This window comes from Notothenia coriiceps, unplaced genomic scaffold, assembly GCF_000735185.1.
Source record: "Notothenia coriiceps isolate Sejong01 unplaced genomic scaffold, NC01 NC01_scaffold00037244, whole genome shotgun sequence".
Taxonomy (NCBI): Eukaryota; Metazoa; Chordata; class Actinopteri; order Perciformes; family Nototheniidae; genus Notothenia; species Notothenia coriiceps.
In genome coordinates this window covers 24,344,784-24,364,014 of record NW_011369945.1, presented here as the reverse complement: position 1 = coordinate 24,364,014, position 19,231 = coordinate 24,344,784, and the positions used below count along the sequence as shown (strand labels likewise).

At 38.1% G+C, this 19,231-nt stretch overlaps 1 protein-coding gene across 1 annotated transcript in view; it reads right to left on the bottom strand.

The window, feature by feature from the left end:
* The window catches only part of tmem175 (transmembrane protein 175), a 27,612-nt gene that overhangs the window by 3,455 nt on the left and 4,926 nt on the right, over positions 1–19,231 (bottom strand). The gene's annotated exons all lie outside the window — the stretch shown is intronic.

Sequence of the window (19,231 nt, the reverse complement as noted above, 5' to 3'; positions counted from 1 at the left end):
AAATCACTGCTGAAGAAATCACTCTTTTTGGTCAACTCTTGTAAGATAACCATATCCCTTTTGACATGTTTTAGTGTCAGAGCACTTACTGAACATATTTAGATAACTTGATGCACAAAAAAAGTTTTTAACAAGGGTGTAATTAATTTTTTGAAAATATGCTCAACCAATCGGTCAAATTGGCTTTTTATGGTCAACTAGCAATATGACTTTTTCAGAGTTTCAGAGATGTTTTCTAATAAAATATGGTAAGTAAATAGCTAGATTCATGGTAATATTACTAAATCTAGTACTGCCTTATGAGTCTCAGAGTGAAAGAGTGATAATAATTGATATAGCACCTTTCATGCATCATGGCATTCAGCCCAAAGTTGCACACAGATGAGCAAGTTAGGCCAACACAGGATATGGACATTTGCTGTTAGGCCAGTGGTTTCCTGTTAGGCCAATTCAGCATATACAGTAAGATGAGCAAGTCTTTTTTATTATTATGAAAAACACTTTACATTACCTTTTTCCATCCTTTTTTACAATTATAATTTATTATCTTTTATGAATATATCTGGTTGTATATATTGCTCATTTTCCATAAAAGAAACATTGTATTTCAGTTTGTTTTACTTGAGTTTGATGCATACAAATACTGTACTGTATATGATGATTGTTGAAAATGCACTTTTACCATAAAAGGCCAGCTCGACCAGTTGGTAGAGGCTCATAAAAACAAAACTGTCTGGTCAGTAAAAAAAAAAAAAAAATTGTTTGTGGTTATTTGTGGCCCATTTGATAAAAAATGCAAACAAATAATTTTTCCATAGCTTTTTTCTTGGTCTGGCAGTTACAGGGTTAAGATGTGACGGCAGATGACTTTGATATGCGTCTGCCATCGTGAAACTCAATTTTCCAGGGATGAATTACTAAGATATACTGTAAGTAAAGTCTAAAACATTAAAGCATTTTAGCAAGTTATTGCAGCAGATGGAAAATGGTTCTGAAGCACTGTAACTTAAATCCTTAGTGTGTTGGTCATGATCAGTTGTTTTAGTGAACCGCAGAACAACACTTTAATCGATGCGGACGCAAGGAATTATTAGATAGCATTATCTCCTTCCCTTTTCTAAAGGATAGTCCAGTGTATCCTAAGCTAAGGAGATGATAAAGAAATCATAGAAGCACCTTTCCTTATCATCGAGAGGATTTGATCAGCTCTTATTATGGCTGCAATNTGTGATTCCATATATGTGTTCTCCCATCACCCAAATCCCCTGACTATTCTCTCAACTCAGTATTTACATTCTTTAATTCAAAGAAAATCAGTAATATCTTTAAAAACTACAAGTGCTTTTCTATCAGCTGTGCATCTACCAATTGGATCAAATAAAAAAGTCAGCCGAATTAGTATTGATACTGCAAGGAGACGTATTGTGTGAAGAGAAATTGAAGATGTTGAATAATTGCTGATATATTTATGACCCACGCCACGTCACATATTCAGTTTCGGCGGCAGTTCTTCCAGTTTGTCCAGAAGTCTTCTCATCAGGGCTCTGTAAATAGAGAACTACGGCAGATGTGTAATATTTAATGCAGCCGAACCGTGTATTACAATGTCGTTATGTGATGACTTTCAAAGAGAAAAGCAAGCACACTCGGATTAAAGTATTATTATTTTTTTTTATGTTTTCGGATTTCATATCGCATAAATACCACATCCCAACGTGCATTGCGGCTAAACCANCCAATAACCGAGCTTCAACCATAGCTGAGGATCTTGGTTAATCAGTTCAGTGGGTGTGTATCGCAATGACGCTCGAAATGTCCCATATATAGGCCTGTGTCTGTTTCCGGTATTGTTTATGATGGATGTATTTTGTTATACACACATTCCTTCATATTTCAATTTAAATTTACATTAAAGTATTTTGTGAGGCCTTCTAAAATGTTTTTTAAAATATATAGGGTTCTAGTTGAACAGTTTATAAATGAACATGAACCCGAGCTGTTGCCTGGCAACGCAATTATGTTGATAGTTATGGCTGATAAGGCTTATTACTTATTGGCTTATTACTGTTTTGATATTTTAAACCTCAAACCGATAGAAAAACCCCACAGCAACATAGAAAATACGGTCATAACATGACCCGGCGCTCTAATAGACAAAATAATTTCATACATAATATTATTAATGACTTTATTTTGAAATTCAGTTCCTGACGGACGGCAAAAAAGCCCAAGATTATAGAATGAAACAAATAAATAAAAACAAGGATAATTGTGTGTTATTGTTGAGTAAATAACAGTGTGTTATTTAGAAAAGAATAAAAAATTAGAAGGAAAAAAAGATTTAAAAAATACAGATTTCAGTATTTATTTTCCTCACGGACGGCAAAAAAAGTCAGACATTATACATATTACAATAAAAACAATAATCGTGGCTTGATATTTAGTAAGAACATGTTTTTATGAACCACACAGCTTTCGGTCTTCCAAGACCCGACCGACTAAAAAGACATATTGCAGGCACGAAACATACTACCAATAGAAATACATTGCTTTTAAAATCGTTCTGTGTGACACGAAAAAAAGGGGAAAATTGTGTTGGTGAACACGAATCAATAGATTAAATGTCGTGACTATAACACGAAATGCCGTGAGACCGGGTTGAAAAAACACACTTACTGTAGAAATCCTATGATGTGCTTCATTGCATGATTTGTACTTCAAAACATTTACATTTAGATATGTTTGTAGGAGAGTATTTGACACAATAGTAACTTATTGAATATGTTGTCACTACACCAGTGAGTAACTTGGAAACAGTGAATTTCCAAAACTAGCCATGGACTCAAACTGGCTTCTGCATGGCTGAGCCCTGTTTAACACAGCAGACATAAAAAAGTATTCTACAGCATGAGGACAAAAGGGAAAAACAGTTGTTGGCCTTTCTAGTACTTTAGCCTCTGGTTGTTTGGAGCAATTGCTGGGACTGGAACACAGTTGCTCACAGGGGACTGGAATCATGTTTCTTGGCTGATGGGCCTTAACAACTGCTCCAAGTTATTTTCCCTCAGCACACATTATAAAATATAATCAAACCACCAAGTCTTACCGAACAAAAGCTGGCCTCAGTAGCTGTCCTTCAAGCAGGTTCAAATCAAGAAGATAGGCAGAGGAGAGGGATCCGCCCCTTTGTATAGACTCTGCTTGTCTTCAGGGTCCTAGTGCATGCTTCTACTCTGCTCACCCTTCTATTTTCCCCTTTCTTATTTCTTTCAAGGGAGCAGATAAAGGGATATATTGCACATAATTGAAGTTTCAGCGTTATTTTGTAAAATTGTATTTTGTATACTTAGATTTCTTGTTTCTATGTTGTTGTTTTTTTTAAGTATTTGTTTAGCTCCTTTTTTACAACTGAATATCCTTACTATGTTCATATATGAACCATTGTACAACAAAGCAATTTCCTTTGTAAACCTACTTTGCTAAACCACTGTTTCATTATTTCTAATTCTGATATCTCTTTTAAACCTGCACCCATGCCAATAAAAACCACAAACTACACAGGGAACAACCCCAAGACAAGAAACACTTCTAAAATCTGTTAACATTTTCACATCCGCACCGACAGATCCCAAAAGATCAGAAGATAACTTGTACCTGTTTGTTTCAGCCTAAAGCTCCAGAGACACACACGTAGATTGAGTTTGGTGAATTTGAGGAGTCATGGGCAGGAATCACAATTATCTAGGATCCACACCTGCCGGGGATCAAAAATTAACTGAACTTCCTCTGACCGTCACCCCTCATTCCTCTCACAGCGGAAAGGGTCAGGAGCACCGGCGCTTTCTACCATGCTGTTGAGCGCAAATATCACACAGAATCCAAAAAAACAAAACACATATCATTTCCTCAACATCTGCTACCACAGCAGGTTTGGGCCTCCTGTAAGCTGGCAGGGCCTTGTGCGACTGACACGAAGTGGATTTAAACCAATAGGGCGATTATAACTGCAGCCAGGCAGAGCTCGGACTTGCCAAATGCGGCGCAGGCAGGCTGCTGTTTCTCAATAATTGGAGAGACAATTGTAAGCCCTGAGCTACTTTTAGAGTGTTAATGGAAGTCTCTGTTTTGGATAGATTTGTTTACAGAAAGGAGTACACCTCTCACTATTATGTCCTATGCTATAAATCCGTCAAACATAATGGTCCATGGAGATGGTCATTCTGTGACTAATAGGTCAGACGTGTATGAGTACAATCCCTCCAGCCATGCATAACTGGCCGTATCAGAACAAATAAGGTATACTGACTCCTCGGTTCCAGTCCAACACGTTCATTTCCCACCCATATCGTATATTGCTGAGGTAGGGAACAATTGTTCTGCTACATCCCCCACCCCCTCCTCCCTGTTTTCACTTTCCCTCTTCTAATTCAGTATATCTGAGAGGCAGTCTGCAGGGAGGAAGAGAATGAATAGAGAGGTGGAGGAAGTGGCTGTTTTCCAAAGCACACCATGGCTAATGGCTGCAGTTAAGATGGTAACATTAGGTTGTTAAAATGAACCTTTCACGTCTCTGTTGCCATGAATAGTTTGTGTATATATCATGTCTATAGTGATGTGACACAGTATGGTATCATGGTAAAGTAAAGGGGCGTTGGTTATGTTTCACACATCCTATCATTGCTTTTATGGCCAATTACCACAGGAATAAAAGGGACAGCTGGGTTCAAATGTCCTCTCTAAAGTTTACTATAGTCACTTTATGTCATGGCTACTTTATTTTCACCCAGGAGAAAATCGACTGGCAATGTAGCGTACAGAGAATAAAGCTATTAGAGAAACAGTTCCCAGCCAATAAAAAGAAAATGTGTCATTGAAATAATTTTTTTTTTAAAAGTACATCATGTACCTATAGATGTTTTTCTCTCCATAATCATAGGCATTATTCAGAACTTCTGTTGCTCAAGGTCTCACTCGCTTACGGCTCGACTGATGGTATTTTCAGGGTCAGGTTCTTTGTCATCACACCTTTGATGCATTTAACATTTGTAAATGTGATTTCTTCAAGCCTACTTACATGTATATTTTTAGAAACAGACATTATCATGGGCTTCCATCAACGTTTGCATGATAAAATACTTGATGTTCTATAATATACATGGCAATTGGCAGATAATGCAGTAACTTCCACAATTCTTGCAATTGATAAAGGTAAATTTTTTCAAAGATTCAACCTAATCGCTACTCAGAAACCAATTGCCACCTTAACATTAACTCACAATTTTGGAATCCATGGGAGAGCATGTTTTATTTGTTGGTCCAAGATAATTCAGTACTTTCTAATATACTGGTTTGTTTATTTCTTAACAGCAGCTCAAAAAAAAAGGAAAACAAAATGTTGGTTATAAGTTTTTCCTTCCCACCATAATGAATATATATTGTATTTATTGTCAACGAAGGTTACCTTCTTTTTTTAAAATAAAGTTCATTAACAGAAGCAATATGCTCAGAATACAAACTTGTGTTTTTAGTATAGGTAAGTATAGGTAAAACAGAACAGAGAAAATATAAATATAAATAAACAATCAAATAAAAAATATTGCTAATAAGAAATGTTAACACTAAGATATTTTAAGTTAAATTAAAGCTGATTACAAGTTCAAGTTATGCAGAGATCACTAAGATGTGTTCTTATTATTGCTTCCCCTTGTTTCAATTCATATGGTAAATGGACTGTACTTATACAGGGTAGCGCTTTATCCAGTCTTTACGACCCCTCAAAGCGCTTTACATACTACATGTAATTCAACCATTCACACCCATTCATACAGAGCAGTACCATTTGCTCTAGGACCTAACATTCACACACCGTTGGCCATGCCATCGGGAGCAACTCAGGGTTAAGTATCTTGCCCAAGGATACATTGACTGCATGGGCTAGGATCGAACCCACAACCTTCTGGTTGAAAGACGACCGCACTCCCTCACAGCCACAGTCGCCCTGATATATATTATTATTTTAGTTCATAGTGTGGGGTAAAAGAAAACAGATGGAAGATGTTCTAAATATAATTTCATGCACACATTTATACCCAGGTATTCCCACATAAACACTGAGTGCTATAAACATATACATACATTATGCACATGTGTACAGTCATACAGTATGCAGGGAAGCTGAACTGAAAACAACCAGTTTGTCTTTCAGTTATTGCATGTAAAATTAACAAATATACATTTGTTGTAGTTCATTTTCTTATTGTTCACAACAAAACATGGTAGTATTGTAATGGAAATGCAATGTTGGAAAATAATAATCATGAATAGCGCTGCAGACTGACCTCATGCGGTCGGACTGTCAGCACTTAGTGCCTCAGTGCTCTCCAAGGTGCTGACCCTGCTGCTGGGAGCTGTCCAGAGCGCTCTCCTCTTTGCCCACCAGGAGCTTCCTGCCAAATCTCCTGAGGCTTTTCTTTAGTGTGCTGCCTCACATCGGCACTCACTCATTCTCACAATTTTTTTTTTAATTGATACTCAATTAGGCCTATAAGTAATGTTTATAGGATTATTTATATTTTATACACTGCATTAACTTCATTAAAATGCTCAGATATGTTTCTCCACTCCAGACAGTTTTTTTGTTATTTTCCAAAAGTGACTCCTTTGAGACTTAATATTGCCGACTCCTGGCTTGTGGAAGATTTCCTTATAAGACATACTGTACACACTTCAATTTAATGCACAAATATGATATTAAAATAACTATTTAAAAAAATGATAATGTTACCTGGCTAAAGTAAATTATGTTTGTAGAGATAGACATTAAAGGGGCCCTATTGTGCTTATATTCAGGTTCAAATAGTTTGTTTTACCTCTACTGTGACATGTTTACATGCTTTAAAGTAACAGAGAAACTCCCTCTGGTGTGAACTTTAGGATTTTAGCCTTTGCAGACCATGTACATGCACAAACACATAAATAACATATAATAGGGCCCCTTTAACTGTACACACTCGGAATCAGCTGAATAGTGGCAAACTGTTAAATGCCATTTTATTTTATTGTATCCATGTGTAAGATTTAACGTATACTTACTTTCTATATGTTTATCATGGTTAGCTTGGAAAATAAACAATTGACCTTACTGTATACTATTCCATGTTGGAATTCCAGGTAGGGGACCATGATAATAGTATAAGTATAGTCAGAGTAGGGATAATCTTTGTTTTCTTTTTTCAATTTTCAGCAAGAATGGGACTAAAGGTATAAAGGTCACAAAGATGCCTTGATTGTACTGGGTCTGTATTTGTTTTAAAAGTGTGTCTTATTATTCATACCCCCAAGGATATAGATATGAGCACATTTAAATGGAAATGTCTGTATGTATGTATGTATGTATGTATGTATGTATGTATGTATGTATGTATGTATGTATGTATCATGACTCTTAGGTATTATACATTGTGCATTTTCTGTATACATTATTTAAAATCACTTTCTTTACCTATTTGTATCCCCGATGCAAATGCAACCTATAGCCATATATATTTCTGTTGTGATTGTTTGTCATGTGTCTTGGGGGATAAACAATTCCTGAGGAACTGTCACGTGTCCTTCTGTGGTCACAGGTTACATACAGTGTGCATGCAAGACATAGTGATTATTCTAGAATGGAAATAAGCAACATGCTTTTTACATAATAATACTGAATACCCATTATGCCGTGAGAGTCCACAGTGTCAGTGAGTTACACAAGACATCAAAGAAGGGCCACAGGACATCAACTACTGTTATGCAAATTGTACATTTATTAACATGGTTGTGTTGGACCAGGTTACTGAAATGAATTTCTCATGTATGTAAATGACGCTAGGGAAGAGCGGGTTAGGTTGGAGTCTTGTTTGTCTTGTATAGTCTTGTTTTGTTTGTCTGCTACTTTCTCTTTTGTTCCTTTTCTTTTGCTCTCTAAACAGCACTTTGTAATCTCTTTATACCAAAAAAAGCCTATAGTCAATACACTTGTCAAAGTGTCAGAATTAAGTGGAGAAAAATGTGCAGTACCCAATCAGCATGCAGCCTTTCACGCTGCTGTGATCAAGAACCGAGAGCAGAACTGTTGCAGAAACACAAAAGCTGCCAAAGAAGAGTGGACCCTCCCACAGATTTATTGGCCAAGTTTACTGAAAGTGCAGCCCTCACTGTGGGGATTACAATTCAGCCCCATTTTCCCCTTAATCCGGTCATTAGTCAAGGTTTGAGAGGACAACCAACATCCTCCACTTTCCTGCTGCATGTAAATACTTGTTGAACAATATAATTAGAAAAAGGAACCAGTCTTAAGCAAACAACAACTTTTAGATACTAGATAAATGGGAGTGGGTAGAGCTATAGAACAACTTTTAAATGTCTCTTTAGGACAGAGCAGAATCGTTCCAAAACACTTGGTAATAAAACTGATTAATGAACCATGTCGATTTAATAATATTTCACCTGTGACTTCAAGATTAGTACTTCATGGTCAGCACTTCTACTCCCCACGCCCAACCTCCTGAAATACGTTCTTAGCTCAATGGAAAAGTAAAACTCCTGAATTAAAATGTATTGACATCAAAAAATACTTTAAAAAGTAAAATTACTTATTGGGCGTAGAAGCCTATTTCAGAATCATATATTAAATTACTGGAATGTGAATACTGCTGCTGGACATCTTAAAGGGGCCTTATTATGCTTTTTGGTGGTGATTCCCTTTCCTGTAGTGTGTTGTTTAGGTTTTTGTGCATTTAAATAGTCTGCAAAGGCTAAAATCCCAAAGCTCACTCCAGGGGGAGTTTATCTCCCACACACCTGAAAAAGAGCATAACGGGGCCCCTTTAACCAATGTATAATAGACTATTTATTAGTTTATATACATTTTGTATAACATAATCTGAACCTGGAAAGTAATGAGTAACAAAAGCTGCCAGGTAAATGTAGCGGAGATAAAAGTAGAGAGTAGGAAAACATGTACTTCAAATATGTACTTAAGCACTTGAGTAAATTTACATTGTTACATCGCACCACTGAATGTGGAAGAAATAATGGCGACATTCAAGGACCTGAAAAATGTGGGGTCAGTAGAGGTACCATTGTTTATATTTAGTTGAATGAATCAAAACTTTGGTGGATTTACATCAGTGAAATTTGTAGTAGTGCCATGAGACATATTTGAAGGTTTAAGGCAATAACCAATTTTTTTAAACAATAAATCTAAATATAGGTTATTTAGTCCGACTCCTTAATATGTAATCTTTTCAAGTTGTGCAGCTATAAGCTTTTGTCAGTCAGGTTATATTTCATGGATCACTGTCCTTTAAAGTTTAAAGGACAGTGATCCATGAAAAAAAAGTTTAAACTATCACAAAATATTTCACATCACTTCTTTGTATAACAATAACTGTTATATAACTTGTGTTTAATGTTATGAATCAGAACAAAAAAACGTATATTCTTATGTAAAGGCAACAACAACAAATTGTTGGTTAGGTTAAGTAAAGCATCATGGTTTGAACCTTGGCTTTTGGTTTCCGAGTACAAACAGCGTTCTCCTGGGTAAAGTCATTGGTTTTGTTTACCCATTCATCCACCCGCACCTGTTCCTCTTCACTTAAAGCGTTATTAGGTGCTTTCACACCAAGTACTTTTCCCAGAAATAGTTCCCGGAACTTAGTTCCCCGGAACTATCTAGTAGATCGAGTTTACACCGGAATTAGTCCCTGAGGGAGGATTACGCAAATGAAACCGCTGATGTCACTTCTTCTTCTACTACTTTGCGTTTACTGGCAGGCCGCAAACAACTTCACGGCGTATACTGCCACCCGAAGTCCCCGGCCGGAAGTCCCCGGAGTTGGGGACTGGCTTCAGTAGAAGCTGCTGAGAGTCTTTCCAGCAGCTTCTACTGAAGCCTTCCGAGTAAATCGCCAGAACGCCGACACCTCCTCATCACTCCACCGCTCCCATGTTTTATTTTATGTTGCCATAAGTTGGTCCGTTGGTGCACTGGGCTAATGCTAATAAGGCTAATGCAAGCAAATAAAATGGCGGCTTCACAAAACTTTTCAGAGTTTTACGGGGTTTGCAATTCGTCCAGCCAATCAGAAATTGGAACATTTTCCTCCCCAGGAAAGTAACACCTCTCTAGCAGGTACTGAAAAGGGGTGAAAAGGTTCCCGAAACCAAGTTCTAGTTCCAGATCTTTTTGGTGTGAATGCAAAATCCCAGGAACTAGGAAGTGTTTCTTGCCTGCACCACGTCTTTTTGTCCGGTCGGGTCTTGGAATACCAGAAGCTGTGTGGTTCATAAAAACATTTTCTTACTCAATATCAAGCCACGACTATTGTTTTTATTTTAAATCGTATAATGTCGGACTTTGTTTGCCGTCCGTGAGGAAAATAAATGGGGCTCAGAGCCTCAGAATACTGAAATCTTTTTTTTTAAATCTTTTTTTCCTTCTAATTTGTTATTCTTTTCTAAATAACACACAATTATCCTTGTTTTTATTTATTTGTTTAATTCTATAATCTCCGGCTTTTTTGGCGTCCGTCAGGAACTGAATTTCAAAATAAAATAAATTGTTGTGTTGTTTGTTTATTATATTATAACTTAGTACTTTTTTAACGCATGTAAGACATGCAACACTAAGCTGTCTGTGGCTCTTTCCTGCTGTAACGCTGCAAATTTCCCCTCTGTGGGACTAATAAAGGTATTTTGATTCTGATTCTGATTTAAAATAAAAAACAATAATCGCGGCTTGATATTGAGTAAGAACATGTTTTTATGAACTACACAGCTTCCGGTCTTCCAAGACCCGACCGGACAAAAATACGTGGTGCAGGCACGAAACATCCTACATATATAAATACATTGCTTTTAAATCGTTCTGTGTGACACGAAAAAAAGGAGAAAACCGTGTTGGTGAACGTGAATCAATGGATTAAATGTTGTGACTATAACACGAAATACCGTGAGACTGAGTTGATTGACAATGCGGTTTAGTTGTAGGAACATAACTTTTAGGAAACAAGGCTGCAAGCTGTGAGAAGCTCAAATGGGACTGAGATTGTATTAGCTTTGGGGGTAAGTTTTCATTTCTTTCCATCCCCCTATTTGTCCTCTTCCTATTTACCTTTACAGTTTCTCCCCATTTCACTGCAAACAGAGAAATAACTAGCTCTCCTCGGTGCAGAGCATGCAGGAGCTGCTGTTTATAATCTGAATACGACTCCTGCTGTTATTGATTCTGTCCGCGAGATGAGCCCTCTGGGTTTTTCTGATGTTTATGCAGGAGAATGGTGATGCTTGCTAAGTGGAATAGAGACAACAAATCGATAGGCAATGTGAGGGGAGCGGAGAGCAAGGCATCTTTTAGCTCAGGACGAGTTTTCAAATTTGAGTTTGGTTTTCTTCTTGATACACTGTTGTGGCGGAGTGAGGGGGAAGCAGCCCTTTCCTCACTGTTCTCTCTACAGCTGAGACCTATCACTGCTGACCTGGAGGTCTTCATTAGCTGAAGACTGTGGTATGGAAGAGGGCCTGTGGAGAATTGCAATGCAGTGTGGGTACACGCTCTACTCAACAGTAAACAATTTATATTTGGATACTGGTGGGGCGTTTCAGTGTCTGATCCTTATCCTAACAGCTCCTACTAAGTTTGTGTGAAAAGAAGGCATATCTTAAGTTAAGAAAACTTTTATAAAATCATTTCAACCTGATGATTATCACCCGTTCATGAGGAGGTGCATGTTTTGTGAGATGTTGGCAATAACCCAATCAACACCACTAGAATTGCCAAAATACTGCCTGTTATTCTCTGTTTGACTGAAAGTACAAATCAAGTTTTACAAAAAATACTCCAATGTTGAGCCTCGATTCGCACTGTTGAAATCACCCTGTGAAAAGAAACAAGTTTAGCAGTGTCACTAGCTGTCTTAGAAAAACAGTTAAAAAAAGTAATTTAACTTTGTGTCAGCATGAAAGAAAGATTGAGTGGCTAAAGTTAGATGCTGAAAAAGATCTATAAGAAGTAAAGTGGTCTATAACTTACATATAGGCAGTCACAGGGATGTTATAGTTGAAAAGATGGAGAACATAATATTACAAAGGACACTACGTTACATTGCTTGTCTTGATATAGGATTAAAAGATTAGGGCCACATGTAAACTATTTTTGAGATCTGACCAAAAGTGATTTTTCTTTTGCTCTGAGATTAAAGGCAGAATTCTGATCTAAAAAAGTCAGGATTCAGAGATCTTCAGGATAAAGTGAGAATCATTTTCTTCTCAAAGTTCAGATTTTTTGTCTCTGAATTCTGACATTCTGTCAGATGTCTGACATTAATGTGGAATTCTTAGTTATTGTCGAATTGTGACTCATACATTTCTAAATTCTGACTTTATTGTCAGAACAAAAAATGTTTACGTTGCTCTGATCCAAAAAAATAAAATAAATCCTCTTCTTTACAAAGATGATCTTAACATTATATTAATTGTTATTAAGAATTGTAGACTCCTGATAACTTAAATCCCTGTTCTTAACCAGCAGATGGGAAACAGCGAGCTTCTGGCAATGGTCTGTCATTTGCAAAAGTTAAACATTATTTAATATAAGCAAACCACATGGTTATGATTGTAAAGCGTGAGGCTGGTGATTATTATAATTATTTGTATCGATAACACCTCTAAAGCAGTCATTTTGTTCTAAGTAAAAGCACTATTTACTACGTCTTTCCATGACTTTTTTCACATTAAAGTCATTTTTTGGTTGTAAATAAATAAAAGTGCATATGCTATGAAATTGCTTTTAGGGCGCTATGCCAATATGTTAAAGGGTAAGAGGGAATGCTTTTAGGCAATCAGTGTATCTTAAATCTTGAATTCTTTGCACAGGCACATAACAGATCTTGTTTTCAACATAATTACTGTGATACAAATGATTTAAACCATAACAAAGTAAAACATATCCAATAAATGCCACTTTCATTTTCCTGGTTTGGTCCTTTGTATGGATAGATTCAGATGATTTGTTTATGAGCACTGAAAGATGGCTGTACAACAAATCTACATACAACTACATTTATAAAGTCAAAGGTATGCAATACTGCATTCAGTACTCCTTACATCTGCTATGCTGCTGCACAAATATAAACAATTCTGACATATTTGATTGTTTGCTGACACCCAGTCATATATTTTTTCCCTGACTAAATTATAATTCCAAATGTTTCTAATACAAATATTCAAATGATTGCCCCACATTGAAACACTGTGTCTGCTGCACAGATGGATCCTCAGCCTTGTTGTAAGCAGTTGGACGTGTGAACCCGGGTTGAAAGCAAAACAAGGATGCTTAATTTATCTGAAATTGATCCATTTTTTTTCAATGAAACTGCCTTCTTTTAAATCACATTATTGCAAAGATCTTTGCTTTTGACTTGCTGCTAATGTTACATGCAACATCATTTGAAATGTATCACTGATTATGGTTTTGCCTGCACAACAACAGTGATGGTGGGCGTTACACTTCTGTGTGTCCGGAGAGCTTTAACCTAAATTATGAGTGCAGAGCAGCAGCCTTCAAAATGAATTTAGAAGCTTAAACCCGATGAATGGACGTTTCTTTTAAGCCCCGAGCCTGTTTTCCAGGTCTCAGTTTCGAAAATGACATTCCCAGAACAAATGACCATAACTTCACTTCTAAAAGGGGTAAATTAACAATCTTATTTCTCAAAGCAAGGTTACATCTGTAAGTTGGATGTAAAGGACTCAGAATCAATATATATATATATTTTTTAAAAGTAAATTCAGATTGAACATAGTAAAAACATTTAAATTATAGTGTCCGTCCAAAAAAAAACATTACTTATAGTGAAAACCACCCTTGACTGATGGGATCGGAGACTAAAAGCTTTAGGAATCCAAACTATAACATATAATAAGTACCCTGTATCAAGATTGATGCAAAACAAGTGAAATTCGACCTTTTTAGAGAGATTTAGCAAAAAACCCACTTCTGGGGTCATTTGGGTGGATTTGACCTATCTCTGGCCTCTCTTGGTCGATTTTGATGATTGACATATCTTTTTAACCGTTAAAAAGACATAAAAAATGAATTATGGATTATCAGTAATTTTTTCAAAGTGACACAGACACATTGGATTAACCTATGGATTAATCTTCCACCGCGTTTTTCTCGTTTTAATGCCATTGAACACAACTTTTGATCAGAATAACAGCAAAAGGTAAGAATTTCTCCCGTGTTTGCTACTCAAAGCTCCGTTGTGTGATGTCTGTATTTGCTTCCCATGTCGCGAGTTCTGATCGCTCAGTGTCAGTGATGATACTTATATTTCTAGAATCTGTGTAATCTCAGTTTGCTAGCCAAGCTTGTTTGAGCAGATTCGATAAGTAATAAAGTATTTATACCTAGAGTTCTGTGCTAAGTGCGGCAGCATTTTTTCGCTCAGGGCTCATTTAAACGCTTCTTGTGAGACTTGTGTTTTGTTTTGGTAAAAAAAATTCGTTTTTGTCTGCTGATTCAACCAGGAGAGTTTCATATCCATCCAAGCCCAAATTAAATGTTGTTCCTTGAAAAAATGTCTTCCAAAAATATCTATGTTTACTACAAAAAGGCTGGACATGGGACTAGGTCATAGTCAAATCTGTCAGTGCAGGAAAACAATAAACACAACTTTTATCCTTTTAAGACTACTATTATAAAAGAGATGAAGAATTGCCACGTGAAACATAGAAAAAACCTTAATAGGCACAGAGGAATCAAACATGTTATTCATTTCAAAATACATTTGCATTTCATTTCTTAGCCACAGTTGAGGCAGTCTTCAACAGCGATGTGGCAGTTCCTCCTCCTCTCAGTACACTGGCTTTCCTTTATCCAAGAGAAGCATGTCCGCTTATAACCACAAAAGTTTTGGGATTTGTAGAAAATCCATAAAAACATGGACTCATATATTTTTGAAATGCCCCTGTGTCATCTCAGCGGATTTCACTGGCTCTCTCATTCCTATGAGGCTTTACAGGCGGAGGCAATTAGGGAAGCTGGAAATGGTGGCACTCCTACCATCATCAAAATGTGTCGGGCCGGGTGTGCTGGCAGATCCCGGCGATTGCTTGGATAGATGGAGAAAGGGCAAGAGTGCCGCTGCCTCCTCTGGTTGCCATGGTGAGGAAGGAGGTGTGGAGAGACAGCCATTGTAAGTAAAGTAAAAGGAGAGTGAATTATCATTCAGCAGGTGGCACCGACGCTGGCAACACCACCAGGTAATGAATGGTATTGGCCTGCCTGCACACACAGGGAGGACAATAATCTCCCATCAGCCACCTTCCTCTGCCCAGCAGGTAAAAGACCTCACACTGATTGACTTGTCAGGTCAGTAGCCATGTGAAGCGTGGATATATAACAACTTTGATCACGGCTTGAATACCAGGCAGAGTTTTTAAGTGAGGAACACAGAGTGGAAATAAGCCCCCTTTATTCAATATCGATTTACATTTTATATAAAAATTACTTACATTTAATACATTTCTTCAAAATACAAGCAGCCAAACAACATACAAATCAAATACAAAATTATAAAATTTCTTATATTTATCATCTTTCTTTTTCCAAAGTAACAGATGTGTTTATATTAATAACCTTTTCCATAGCCGTGGTAAATCTCTTCCTTGTCTACATCTTTAATCCATCTGTTGATATACGAGACCTAGAAAAATATGGTATTCAGTATCTGTCTGTTCAGTGTACAGTACGGGATCTGGGCATCTGATCGGAGAACATTCAACGTGGGCTTCAATATCTTTCTCCAAAAAAGATAAGTTCATGTGGTATATTAATGTAGAAACATGGCAGATGAAGCGGGAAATCCAAGGAAATGGAAACGCTGTGAAATTACATATTGTGTGAGAAAGATCATGTCGATAGTATGGCGTTCGCTGGAAATCCAGTCAGTAGATCCTTCATTTTCCGAGAAAAAAAAAAGGACAAAACCTCAAAAATATGATGCATCACTGCTCAATTGTGAAGCTTTGTGGTCTGTATGTCCTATTATGTGTAAAAAAAGAAAAGAACCATAGAACCAACCCCTAACTCTTCTCTACAAAACTAACATTTGTTCAGAAAAATTGAGCCAACCTGCTTTGCTCACCTTCACAAAACTGTCCGTATTCCACCCTTAACTAGAAACAGGTATGGGTACAATTTTTAGCACTGCATTTTTAAGGTTTAAACTGTGCACAAGTGTGGCTTATGGGTGTTAATAAGGTTTTTGCAAATCAGCAGCTTTACTTCAGTGTCACATAGTATACAGTACAACGCTGTATAACTTATGTTGGACAAACATTAGAAAGCAAAAACAGTAAATGGAAAATAAATCTCTTCAGCACACCAACAAGGACATTATGCTGATGCTAAACCGGTAGAACCTAAGAGTCTCGTAGGAAATAGAAAAATTCTTCTTTCCACCTTCGTATTATATATTGTACACTGTGGTAAAAAAAGGAGTACAAAGTGTAAAGTTAGGCTATGCGGCGGTTTCATGAATTGTCCCCTCCAGTTTCTTTGGGAGTAGCTCTCTCCTCTCGTCAATACTGATGACTGGCTTCCGGCAGTTTTGCCCGTCGATATAGATCTTTGCATACACCGGGTTGGAGTAGTTCATTGGCTGTGAGGGAAGGAAAGAAGATGGAACAAATACAATTATATATCTAAGTTACTTCAGAACAGTAGGAGTCTTAAAGCCGCATTAATACAATACGTTGTTTTTACACACACAATTATCTTACAGTGTAGTTAACGTTTGAATAAGAGCCAATCCTATCTGGAGTTGTGTTATGTACACCTGACACATTCAAGGTAAAGAGTCACTCTTCTTTTAGCTCTGTTTTGGTCCCCACCACCTGATAAAAAGGCAAAATACTCATATGTTTGTTACTGTAGCTTTTTAAATGCAGGTGACGTAAAGATTGGTTGCCTGCTATGTCTGCAGACAAGGTTGGCGAGAGTGGTTTTCTAGTTAGTTAGCGAAAAACAAAAACAAAAATAGATAGAGATACCGCTAATGGGTTTGACGCTACACACAGCCATACTGTTGAGCATTAAACAAGGCCAATTGAGCCAAGACAATAGTGATTAGTGCAGCTTTAAGTAAAGTCCACTGTGATTATCAAGGTGTAAAAAGTAGAGACAGCAGTACAGAAGAAAAAACTGAAAGAAACAAAGTGCACAAGACATAACTCATGCATACGGTGGATTATTACTCAGCAAGCAATACGGTAACAGACAGCAACATGTAGATGGAAGTACACTAAAACCTAAATCCTCACATGGAAAATTGATTTATTCAAAAGTATAGCACAGCCATAGCTTAAGTATATTTTTACACTTCTTTGACATTAGCAGTAAAGTGGCAACGATGACTCGTCTATTTCCACTTTTACAACTGATAGGACATCTAAAGACTTCGGTGAGAGTAACGGGGGGTTACATAACCCTAGTTATATAAGCACAGGCGGAGCCCTCTACTGGACTCTATGGGTACTACTCTCAACCATGCTATGCGAGCATTCACACACAGAGTTTGTATAAACGTAGCCGGCCAATCAGGGCGAGCCTACCTGAATGCGCGCACAGGCACACAGTATATAAGGCGGCCACGCCTCCCGCCTCAGCCTGTCCCTCTCAGGAGCCAAGCCTGGAGAGGTTGTCCCAGAGTGGGTAACGGCCCTATTGCACCTGCTTCCTGAGACAACGCCCCCCAGACCTGAGGAACCATCCATGACTGGCCCACCATCATCTGTGTCACCTCTGCGTAACGGCGCCGAGCGGCGACCTGGGGCTAACAGGATGACTGTATCCTGTAAATATAATGTATGATGTAAATATAATGTATGATGTCCTTTATTGTTTTATGTTTCATGTGGAACCTATATGCTGCAGGTCTCCCTTGAAAAAGAGATCTATGAACTCAATGGGACCAATTTGATTAAATAAAGGTTTGAAATGAAATGACTGACAATCGTTCTTGTCTCACCCTCCCCAGGAGGGGGAGAATGAGACGCAGCGGTGGAAAGGCGTAGAGCAGCTTTCTTGGCCATGCCTCGTGTGCAAACACGTCCACTCCCAAGGGTGGATTGTCTTGCCGAGCCAGGGAAAACCACAGGATACAGTGGCTGTTGCGCGGCTTGGCAAACAGGCCACCTCCGCTTTCGCGAACTGCCCAGATCTGCTTCAGCACCTCCGGGTGAAGCAACTGTCACGGATGCCGTGATGTAGGAGGTCACCCGCCCCAGTGGAGTTCCCCTCCGCGGATGCTTTGGGGACCCCCAGTATCGGATGTTGCTCTCCACTGAGGGGGGGGAATGGTCACAGGACGTTGTTTGTGCCTCCTGGGATCTAAGTGAAGGCCGGCAAACCACCTCTGCAGGCGACGCATATGCAGTAACCCCAGCGGTACCACAAGGTGAGCAGCCGCCATGAGACCCAGAGTCTGCATGATGGTCAAAGCTGTAGGGATGTCCCGAATACCATTTCTCGGGCTCCGGATATTCCTGTAAATATAATGTATGATGTAAATAAAATGTATGATGTCCTTTATTGTTTTACGTTTCATGTGGAACCTATATGCTGCAGGTCTCCCTTGAAAAGAGATCTATGATCTCAATGGGACCAATTTGATTGTTTGACACATGGACCCGTCTTTACCCTATCTGTCCTGTAGACCTCTGACCCAATGAGTGAGGTCCAAAACGTTCGCAGGAGGAGGTAAGTTCGCGTTTAGTATAGTAGGGTCCTCCTCTATCCCAAAGGAAAGTTGTCTCCTAAGTCCCGGAGAACGAGTTTTGTCCGACCCACAGACAACCCGTGAGAAGATCCTGTCTCTTTTCCCCCGAAAAATGAGGTGTTAAAACTCAAAATTACGATACGCTCAATGACTCTGTTATTCTATTTATATTTAGCCAATTGATCATACGAGAAAGAACGCGAAGACGGGAATGTCACCACCAACAGTCCACAGGAGCCTAAGCCTCGCTACAAAATACGTTTAGAAAAACCCCTTTTTTTACAAGTAATTTTTTTTTATTTTAGAGAGCGTGCTTATAAAGGACGACTATGATGGTAGTGATGGTAGGGGAGGACCCCCTCCACACTCCGTTTCTTGCATAACAGGTCAGTAAAGTCAAAGTT